Source organism: Nuphar pumila, chromosome 9, assembly GCF_984573655.1.
Source record: "Nuphar pumila chromosome 9, dmNupPumi1.hap1.1, whole genome shotgun sequence".
NCBI classification, from domain to species: domain Eukaryota; kingdom Viridiplantae; phylum Streptophyta; class Magnoliopsida; order Nymphaeales; family Nymphaeaceae; genus Nuphar; species Nuphar pumila.
The window spans coordinates 47,204,305-47,216,020 of record NC_143257.1 but is presented as its reverse complement, the minus strand read 5'-3'; the positions used below and the strand labels follow the sequence as shown (position 1 = coordinate 47,216,020).

General features: G+C 39.3%; 1 long non-coding RNA gene across 1 annotated transcript; it reads right to left on the bottom strand.

Annotated features, from left to right (window-relative positions):
• Window positions 1-354: 354 nt before the first annotated feature.
• On the bottom strand, window positions 355-8,469 carry LOC149828584 (uncharacterized). Its single transcript, XR_016434056.1, has 2 exons — window positions 8,430-8,469; window positions 355-589 (listed from the first exon to the last, which is right to left on the bottom strand). It is a non-coding gene; the product is annotated as an uncharacterized LOC149828584 (long non-coding RNA).
• Between the last annotated feature and the right edge of the window lie 3,247 nt (window positions 8,470-11,716).

Sequence of the window (11,716 nt, the reverse complement as noted above, 5' to 3'; positions counted from 1 at the left end):
ATCCGTCGCTAACATGGTTAGCGACGGATTAGCGACAACGAGGCGACAATATGCTTACGTCACGAATATTTCGACGCTAACTGGCGACAGAATTATTCCGTCGCCAGGTCCGTCGCTAATTGCGACGGAATAACGAGCGCTATATTCCGTCGCCAATCCGCCGGTACTAAACGGCGACCACGGCTTGGCAACGGATTTACTTCCGTCGCCATGTCGTCGCTAGATTAATATAAATAGCGACGAATGGTTCCGTCGCTAATCCGTCACAAACAAAAAAAAAAATTAAAAAAAATTTATTTGAAAATTAAATACCGAGCAATTTCTGTTTCCTGTATAATTTATATTTCCTGTAAATAAAAAACAAACCACACAAAAAATTTCATATAACAAGAATCTACAACAATTAATCGTTCCACCTTAAAATTAAGAAGTTTAATTATTTACAATTCAACAATTACAATTAGGAAACATAAAAAAAATAGAACTTCTTCAACACAGTCCTCTAATCATCGCCAAGATTTTGTGCGTCTTCTTGTTCATTGTCTTTATCTGTCCCTTCAGCTCCACTACGCTGATTATCGCTAGCAGCCTACACAAGAAAAGAACAGTCAGTATTGATAAACAAAATATAATGAAATAAATTACACACTATATGTGATTCTATCATGTGCTCATGTGTGATCTAAGGCAATAAAAAAACTCTATATGTGATTCTATCATGCTCATATGTGCTCTAAGGCAGACAAAAAGTTATATATATATATATGTGATTCTATCATGCTCATATGTGTGCTAAGGCAGTCAAAAAATTGAATATGTGATTATAGCATGTTTATATGTGTTCTAAGGCATCTAGAAAAACTCTATATGTGATTCTACCATGCTGAGATGTGCTTTAAGGCAGGCAAAAAACTATATATGTGATTCGATCATGCTCGTATGTGTGCTAAGGCAGTAAAAAAATTGAATATGTGAATATAGCATGCTCATATGTGCTCTAAGGCAGGCAAAGCAAAAAATTTTATATGTGATTCTATCATAAATGATATATAACATATTCATATGTGTACTAAGGCAGTAAAAAAACTCTATATGTTATTATAGCATGCTCATATATGTGCTCAGGCAGTCAAAAAACTGAATATGTGATTATAATATGCTCATATGTGTTCTTAGGGAGTCAAAAAACTGAATATGTGATTATAGCATGCTCATATGTGTTCTAATGCAGTAAAAAAAACTTTATATGTGATTCTATCATGCTCATATGTGTTCTTAGGCAGGCAAAAAAACTTTATATGTGATTATAGCATGCTCATATGTGCTCTAATGCAATAAAAAAACTCTATATGTTATTATAGCATGCTCATATGTGCTCTAAGGCAGTCAAAAAACTGAATATGTGATTATAACATGCTCATATGTGTTCTTAGGCAGTCAAAAAACTGAATATGTGATTATAGCATGCTCATATGTGTTCTAATGCAGTCAAAAAAACTTTATATGTGATTCTATCATACTCATATGTGCTCTAAGGCAGACAAAAAATTATATATATATATGTGATTCTATCATGCTCATATGTGTGCTAAGGTAGTCAAAAAATTGAATATGTGATTATAGCATGTTCATATGTGTTCTAAGGCATCTAGAAAAACTCTATATGTGATTATACCATGCTCATATGTGCTTTAAGGCAGGTAAAAAACTATATATGTGATTCGATCATGCTCGTATGTGTGCTAAGGCAGTAAAAAAATTGAATATGTGATTATAGCATGCTCATATGTTCTCTAAGGCAGGCAAAGCAAAAAAATTTATATGTGATTCTATCATAAATGATATATAGCATGTTCATATGTGTTCTAAGGCAGTAAAAAAACTCTATATGTTATTATAGCATGCTCATATGTGTGCTAAGGCAGTCAAAAAAACTGAATATGTGATTATAATATGCTCATATGTGTTCTTAGGCAGTCAAAAAACTATATATGTGATTCTAGCATGCTCATATGTGTTCTAATGCAGTCAAAAAAACATTATATGTGATTCTATCATGCTCATATGTGTTCTTAGGCAGGCAAAAAAACTTTATATGTGATTATAGCATGCTCATATGTGCTTAATGCAATAAAAAAACTCTATATGTTATTATAGCATGCTCATATGTGCTCTAAGGCAGTCAAAAAACTGAATATGTGATTATAACATGCTCATATGTGTTTTTAGGCAGGCAAAAAGTTATATATGTGTTCTAAGGCAGACAAAAAACTGAATATGTGATTATACCTGAGAGGGACCTGGAATCGAAGATCCCCTATCCTGAACAGTGGCCTTGATCTCATTTCGGAGAAAGGGGGCGACGGTGTATTGGAAGTAGTTATTCAGTGATTCATTAATGATCTCGCGTACATTATCACTGGAAAGAATAGTCGGCTGCTTGGAGCTTATGTCGGCGCAAGAAGTCGGTGAGCCGTAACTGGAAGAACCAATAACTGGTGAAGTGTTCATATTACTCCCAAACCCGAACACGCGACCTTTTTTGGGTTCACATGCTGCAGTCACCCATGCTGTAGGATCAAATGATGGATGTTGAGTAGTGTCATCGCCATATCGATCTACCATCTGTTGCTCATATGCCTCCTACAAAATAATGTTTAAAGTATTCATTAATAATTAATGATAACATTATGATAACTTGCATATATATTGCAATGATTATTAATAGAATTAATACATACCGTTGTCGTTCTCGCCTTCTCTGATACGAAGACTCTCGTGGTCTTCCGTTTATGTGTTTCTACAAACACATCTTTATATGGTACACTGCCCCCTTTTTCTGCTTCCTGCGAAGTTAAATGACAAAAGATTTAGTACACAAGTTTGCAACAATACTTATAAAATTAATATTATATATTGATGAGTTACCATTTTCTTTAAGTGGCTCCCAAATGTCTTAGATCCACCTGTGTGTAGATGGGCTTCGGGCATCTTCGATCGATTTTGTGCAGCCTTCGCAGAGCGATTTCTAAATGCATCTCCCGCCCACTTATCGCACATTTCATCCCAGTAATCTCTCCTAATAGTAATAGGACCATGGCCCTTCCACAGTAATGGATCATCTACTACGCCAGATGCTTTTTTTGCTGCAGTCTTCATAGTGTGCAGCATGTCTGCAAATCGATTGGCAGCCACCTTCTGCCACACCTTCCTTGCATCATTTTCTTCCACCGTAGTTGCGAAGCGATTCGAAGCCTACAAATATTTTCAGTCATTCTGTAGACATTGCTTAAATAAATTAACTATGAAACACATTAACTATGAGGAACAACTGTATACCATGAATGAGGACCACAATCTGTCTAACACCTCCTTTGGGTACTCTTTCCATTGAGCAACTGGTCCTGGTAGATGTTGAAGAAGTGAATTCCTAATCTCTCGTACTACTTCTTGTGGCTCAAACCTTGTGCTGCATATGAATTGTTAAACAGTAAATATCAATATAAAATATTTAAAAGATATGCAATAATTGAAAACAAAATACTTTCGGTCGATTATCGATATACACTATTCGAATGAGTCTTCTTGTGCCAGCCTGAGAAGACCCTGTTTCCTGTGTTGGCTCTTGACTTGTGTGATCAACTGGTGTAGGTGGGTCGTGTACAGGCGCAACATCATCTGTAAAAAAATACATTAGAAATTCTCAGAATGCGCATTTGAACTAATCAAGCATCCAATTAGTTATATGATATACCTATCACAGGAGCCCGTGAAGATGAAGGCTGAGCCTTGCTACTACTGGATGAGCGACCACTATAACCTCCACGAACCATATTCTAACAAATAACATATGTCATACAATACATTCAAATAATTCACATCAAGTATTACAATGCATTCAAGTCATTCACATCAAGCATTGCAATGCATTCAAATAATTCAAATCATTCACATCAAGTATTGCACTAATTCAAATCATTCGTTGCATAAATTATAATACATTCAGATAATTGAAAACATTCACATCAAGTATTACAATGCATTCGAATCATTCGTATCAAGTATTACAATACATTCAAATAAAATTTTTAATCATTCACACCAAGTATTGCAATACAACTCACATCAAGTATTACAATGCATTTAAATAGAGGTTTGTAGTATATGATTTTGCTCACTAGTTTGAGAATTCTTCCTCATCACTAGTTTGACTTTCTTCTTCTTCTTCTTCTTCTTCATTGTTTGCCCATCCACTTGGTACATCATTTGGATCACATTCCTCTATGAATGTTTCATTGGCCAATGGAGATATGACATGCATATCATGCGCAACATCGTGACCATAAGCGAAGTCATAGACATCATCTGATTGATAGTTATCACTGTCTTCAGCTAACTCATCTTCCTGTAACTGATCATACTCGGGGTATAGTTTGGATTTCACCTTGCAAACTGCCCACCATTCATTTCTATCTGACTTTTTTATACTCGGATATGAAGTATAATAAACTTGTTGAGCTTGTGAGGCTAATATGAATGGTTCATATGTTCCAAACCTGGATTTATGATTCACTTCCACAATGCCTGAAGCTTTGTCGAGTCTTGTTGCAGTTGGATCAAACCAATGACACTTGAATATCGTAACCCTGTTATTCATGCCTAAGTAAGTCAACTCCATTATTTCCTCTATAACACCGTAGTAATCATGTTCATTTTCACCGTAGCTGCTACCCTTGACACACACGCCACTATTTATCGTTGATTTGTTTATACCGTAGTCTTTTGTATGGAATCGATAACCATTTACGATATACCCGTTGTAGCATTGCACAACTTTGGTCGGACCATTTTCTAAATCACATATTCCTTGATCTTTAACATCACCATGGCAAACCTATGCACAGACATAAACAATGATTGTGATCACGATCAATTAAGTAACTTAGTGTTGTTTATAAGTACAAAATTTATGTTAGCTTCTTTACCAACTGTTTCAACCACTCTACAAACTTAGTTTCACGTTCTTTTTGTACTTCTGCATCAGTGAGATGTGAAACTTCGCTTTGCAACTCCAGATCAAATCGTCTGCAAACCACAAATACTTATATTACCGAGCCATGTATCCACATATAGAACATAAAAGGATTTATAATTGAGTTGCATATACATATACTTACTCGATGTATGGGTCGATCGCTGAGCAATTAAAAAGAATATAGATGTGTGCTGCATCTTGCTCTCGATCTGTCAATAGCCTTGATCGGCAACTACCAAATGCATGCCCAAGTGGTTGAAATATCGACAGCTTGTCAGCTACAGTTACTTGTTCTCCATCATCGTTACGGGGCGGGCATGTGTAACGTGTTGGAATATGAGGTTCGAAGTACATAGATGAGAAATTTGAAATCTCTTCTAAAGTGTACGCCTCACAAATAGAGCCTTCTACTCTTGCTTTATTACGAACCTTTTTTTTTAGGTCGAACATGCATCTGACAAGAATATACATTTCAAATTTTAAATATCTGTCATTAAAGAGACAAATATAAAAAAACATATACCTTTCAAATGGGTACATCCATCGATATTGCACAGGGCCACCAACCGTTAGTTCATATGGCAGATGTATGATCAAATGTTCCATAACATCGAAAAATGCTGGCGGAAATATCTTTTCTAACAAACAAACAGTGGTGATGACAGAGTCCTCGAGATTCTTTACATCTGATACAACGACCTCCGATGTGCACAATGTTCTGAAAAATTCGCTCAACTCAGACAATGCCCCCCATATAGGTTTGTCTAACATATCATGGAATGCTAGGGGTATCAATCGTTGCATAAAGATATGACAATCATGGCTCTTCAACCCATATAACTATCCATCGTCAATCTTCACAGCCCGAGCAATGTTAGAGACATATCCATCTGGAAATCTCAGTTGTCTCAACCATTGACATACATGTTTTATTTGATTAGGTCCGAGCACGTACTTCGCCTTTGGTTTCAGTACTTTGCCATTATACTCTTTGAGTTCTAATTCTGGTCTTTTACATATTAATTTTAAATCCATACGAGCCTTCGGATTATCCTTCGTTTTTCTTTTAATATTCATTACTGTATTGAACACATTATCAAACACATTTTTCTCTACATGCATCACATCCAAATTATGTCATATCAATAGGGTCGGCCAATACGGTAGTTCCCAAAAAATAGATTTTTTCGTCCAATTGTAATCCTTCCCAAATCCACGGAAGGGTGTAGGACTGCGGGCATCTGTTAATATATCTGGAAAGTATCGCAATCTTCTTAGAATCTCTATGCCGGACAATCTTGAGGATGGACCTTCTGTTTCAGTTGTGCCTGCTTTAAATGCATTCTTTTGACGTCGAAACGGATGATCGCTGGGTAGAAATCGACGATGGCACTCAAACCAGCAAGGCTTCCTTCCATACCTCAATCTAAAAGCTTTGGAATCCTCCATGCAGTACAGACAAGCCAACCTCCCATGTGTGCTCCAACCAGATAACATACCATATGCAGGGAAGTCACTGATTGTCCATAGAATAGCGGCCTTCATGTTGAAATTTTGTTTTTTGTGGGCATCATACGTGGTAACACCGTCATCCCACAGTACTTTTAATTCATCAATCAATGGCCTTAGATATACATCAAGATTTTGGCCAGGTGAGGTCGGACCAGGGATCAACAGAGACAAGAAAAGATTTGGACGTTTCATACACAAGCTTGGTGGAAGGTTGTATGGAGTTACAAATACTGGCCAGCATGAGTATGGAGTTGATCTACCCCCAAATGGATTAAATCCATCTGTACATAGACCGAGTCTAACATTTCGCACTTCCATTGCGAAGTTCTGATGAGTACGATCAAAGTGCTTCCAAGCTTCAGCGTCAACAGGATGCGTGATCTTATTTTCATCGTGTCGAACTTTATTTGCATGCCATCTCATGTGTTTAGCTGTCCTTGAAGACATATACAATCGCTGCAATCTAGGAGTGATAGGAAAGTAGCGGAGTGACTTGTATGAAACTTCCTTTGATCTCGTGCTACCATTGCCTCTTGTCTTTGGCTTAAACCGAGGATGCCCACATGATGGACATGATATGTCGTTTTCCTGCTCCTTGAAATACAACATGCAGTGATTTGGACAAACATCAATCTTTTTGTAACCCATACCTAAAGCGTTGACCATAACTTTCACACGATAGAAATTTTGTGGCAATTTCTCATCTTTAGGCAACATACTCTTCACAATCATGCACAAACGGTCAAAACATGATTGACTCAAATTATACTCGGACTTCAAATTCATTAGTTGAAGAACTGCAGACAAGATAGTGTGACTCTCACAACCGTTCCAAAGTGGCTCATCAGCATCTCTAAGTAAATCATAAAATCTACTACCTGCATCGTTTGGTGATTCTTCATCTATGGTAGTTCTTACATCACTAGAACTCATAGCAGAACCCAGTTTTGTTCCTGCGGCATCAAATATCAAATTCGTATATGGATTATCGTGCACCACATTCACCCGTGCATCAAAATCGTTTCTAAATTCTTCTCCATGAAACGTCCAGTTCTGATAATCACTCACAAAACCCTTCCTGTATAGGTGATGTCTAACGCCATGAGGTTCTACAAATTGATTATTCTTACAAATCTTGCAGGGACACCTAATCTGACCTGTGGGATCTACTGTACTGACACTTGCCGTTGCAAATTTAATAAAACTGTCAACACCATCTATATATTCATGCGATAACTCATTGTCCACTATCCTACGGTACATCCATTCACGGTTTGTAGTCATTTTGTCGTATGATGTTGCAAATAGTATCCTAACCAGTTAAAAGAGAACCATCAGAATGCTATGATGAAGAAAATATCAAATTTATCATGCAATATATGATGTCATACAATCACAAGAATTATGATGCATGCATTGATAACTTAATATTTTCATATGCAAACTATTCATGACACGATACATTCATTTGAAGCATGCTTTCAGTATACAATTTCACATGGTAGACATAATCAAATTGAAAGTAACTACATGTAAGCATGGATACAATCACATCAAACATTGCAATACATCGAAATAATTCATATCAAACAAATCTCAAACATGTACCTGCAGCAAACACACTTCAATATCCCACTAACTACTACCATGCCTAGCATGGACTCCGTACTCCAAAAATAAGAATACTTCCATATTCATACATTATAATCATGCTCAGCATGATCTCCGAACTCCAACAAAGCAGTCCTAGATATCAACAACTAAGTGAGTGTGTGAACAATAAAGTGTTACATTCAATAAATTAAATAACATGTGATGCGCTTGCATCACTTACTCACCACGGGTATTTACTCGATTTGTATTGTTTTTGTCACTTACTTACCACGGGTGGCGGGGCACAAGCGAGTTCCGTTAAGAAATCTGCACAAAAAAAATGATGTTTTAAAATGAAGTCACCATGAAAAAAAACTCACTCTAAACAAATGATTTATAAAGGTAACTATTTAGTTACAGGAGGTGAATCAAATACCATGAAAAAAAATGGTATCTCACTCTAAACAAATGATTTATAAAGGTAACTATTTAGTTACAGGAGGTTCATAGATTTTGAAAACATTCATAAACATGATTTGCGAATGTCGTATTATATTTGCGAACGTACGTTGAAAAAACTAGTTAAAAGAGATTCACATATTTTAAGTGAAATTTGCAAAAATGATTTGCGACAATCATATCATATTTGCATACATACGATGAGAAATATAGTTAAAAGAGGTTTGCAGATTTTTGATGACATTCACAAACATGATTTGCGACAATCGTACCATATTTACAGTCGTACCTCAAGAGTGTTTATTTAAAAAAGGTTCACATTTTGAACGACATTCACAAAAATGATTTGCGACGATCATACCATATTGGTGGACATACGTTTTAGAGTATATGTTAACACATTTTGGGTGATGCAAAAAACTATTTGGGAAGGTCATACCATATTTTCGAGCATACGTCAAGAGTGCTTAATTAAAGAAGGTTTACATATTTTGTGTAATGTTCACAAAAATAATTTACTATAATCATACTATATTTAATTGCAGAACAAAAATATCTTTAAAAAGTCGAGAATAAGAGGATTTTGGCAAATTGTTAAAACATTTCAGAGAGAATGCACCATTTTGAAACACTTTATTGACCCCCGGACAAGGCAGGGGGTTGACCCCCGGCCGGACACGGCAGGGGGTCAACCCCCGGTCGGACACGGCAGGGGTCGACCCCCTGCCGGACATCAAAAGGGGTTGACCCCGTGCCGGACAAGGCAGGGGGTTGACCCCTAGTCGGACACGGCAGGGGGTCGACCCCGGCCGGACACGGCAGAGGGTTGACCCCCTGCCGGACATCAAAAGGGGTTGACCCCCTGCCGGGGTTGACCTCCTGCCGGACATGGCGGGGGGTCGACCCCCGGCCGGACGTGGCGGGGGGTCGACCCCCCCCCCCCCCCGGCCGGACACGGCAGGGGGTCGACCCCCTACTAGGGTTGACCCTCAGCCGGACATGGCAGGGGGTCGACCCCCTACCGGGGTCGACCGCCTGGCGGAGTCGACCCCCTGCCGGAAAACGCAGGGGGTCGACCCCCAATCCATTTAACGATGAAATACCTGCGGTTGCTCCGGGCAGCGGCGGCGGTAGCGGAAGGTTGACGGAGATCGACTAACGGCGAACGGTGGGGGCCGGCAGAGAGGTCGACGGGATGTATAGGGCAGCCGAAGGAAGAGGGCGGCAGGAGGGAGAGGGCGGCGGGCGGGAGCAGCGAAAGGAGAAAGGAAAAAGAGGGCTGGGATTAGGGGTAATGCGACATTTAGCGACGGCTTAGCGACGGATTAATTCCGTCGCTAAGCCATCGTAATTCAAAAAACGAAAAGGCGACATAAAATATTCCGTCGCCTAGGCCGTCGCTATGTTGCGATGGAATTTTAGCCGTCGCAATTCCGTCGCTAACTGCCGTATTTGTTGCGACAAAATATTCTCTCGCACAATTCGTCGCTACTTAGCGACGGATTTTGCGAGGGAATATAATATGTCGCTAGTTTCGTAAAATTCTACAAATATAGCGACGGATTCATTTCTCTCGTTAATCCGTCGCTAAGTAGCGACGATATAACTCCGTCGCTAATCAACTGTTTTTTTGTAGTGTACATTGGAAATTGAGCTTGAGGGAATAAGGGAGCATCTCCTTTTCGGGAGTGATCAACAAGATCCCAATCCCTATACCGGACATATTTCTGGCTCCGTCAAAGAATAGAGTCCAGACTGGAGATTCTGGAATATTGCAGATGCGGTCGTCAGGAAAATCATCTTCTGCTTTGATCTCTTATGTTAACGGGAAATCTGCCAACTAATCTGCGATGGACTGACCCTTGACTGACTTCTAAGAAACATATTCCAAGTCATACTGCATCAGGAGGACTTGCCATTTCGCAATCCGTCCAGTAAGAAAAGGCTGCTCAAGGATGTACTTGAGAGGGTTAAGTCTTGACAAAATTTTGATCTCTGATGCCATTAGATAATGTCTCAGCTTCTGACACATCCACACTAAGGCAAGGCATGTCTTTTCCATCTGAGAATATCTCTTCTCGTAATCGATGAAAGTCTTGCTGATGTAGTAGATGGCATGCTCTATCCGGCTGCCTTCCTCATACTGCGCAAGAAATCCGCCACAAGCATTGTGGTTGACAGAAATATACAAGAGCAGCGGCTTTCGAAGTTCGGGTGGCTTCAGAACTGGTGGATTGAGAAGGTATTGCTTGATGCGCTCAAATGAGAGCTGACATTCTAGTCCCCATTCAAATTTCACTTCTTTTCTTAGCAAGTGATTGAAGGGCTCGCATCTCATGGCCAAATTGGAGATAAAACGCTGAATTGACTGAATACGACCTTGAAGCCTTCGCAGCTCTTTAAGATTGGTGGGAGGCGGCATATCAATGATCGCCTTTGCCTTGGCAGGATCCACCTCTATGCCTTTCTTGCTGATCATGTAGCCAAGCAGCTTGCCTGACTCTACTCCGAAGACGCATTTTTGTGGATTGAGCCTCAGCTTGTAGAGGATAAGTCTTTCAAAGACTTGGCCAAGAGCATCAAGATGATCTTCTCCTTCTTTTGATTTGACCAGGATGTCATCCACATAGGCATCCATGTTTTTGTGCATCTGATCATGAAAGATCACTGCCATAGCCCTCTGATAGGTTGCCCCAGTATTCTTGAGTCCAAATGGCATGACTGTATAGCAAAAGGTACCCCAAGGCGTGGTGAAGGAAGTTTTGGATTGGTCACGAGCGGCCAATTTGATTTGATTGTAGCCCGAGTATCCATCCATGAAGGAGAACATGGCATGGCCTGCCGTGCTATCGATCAGAAGATCGATGTTGGGGAGTGGATAATCATCCTTTGGGGTGGCTTTGTTCAAATCTCTGAAATCGATACAAATCCGAACTTTGCCATTCCTTTTGGGAACCGCCACGATGTTCGCCAACCAATCTGGATATTCAATGGTCCGAATGAACCCTACTCTTAACAAATCTTCAAGTCCTTCTTTGACTTGCGGTGCTACCCGAGGATCCATTTTTCTTAGTTTCTGCTTGATCGGTTTGCAATCCGGCTTCAACACAAGGCAAT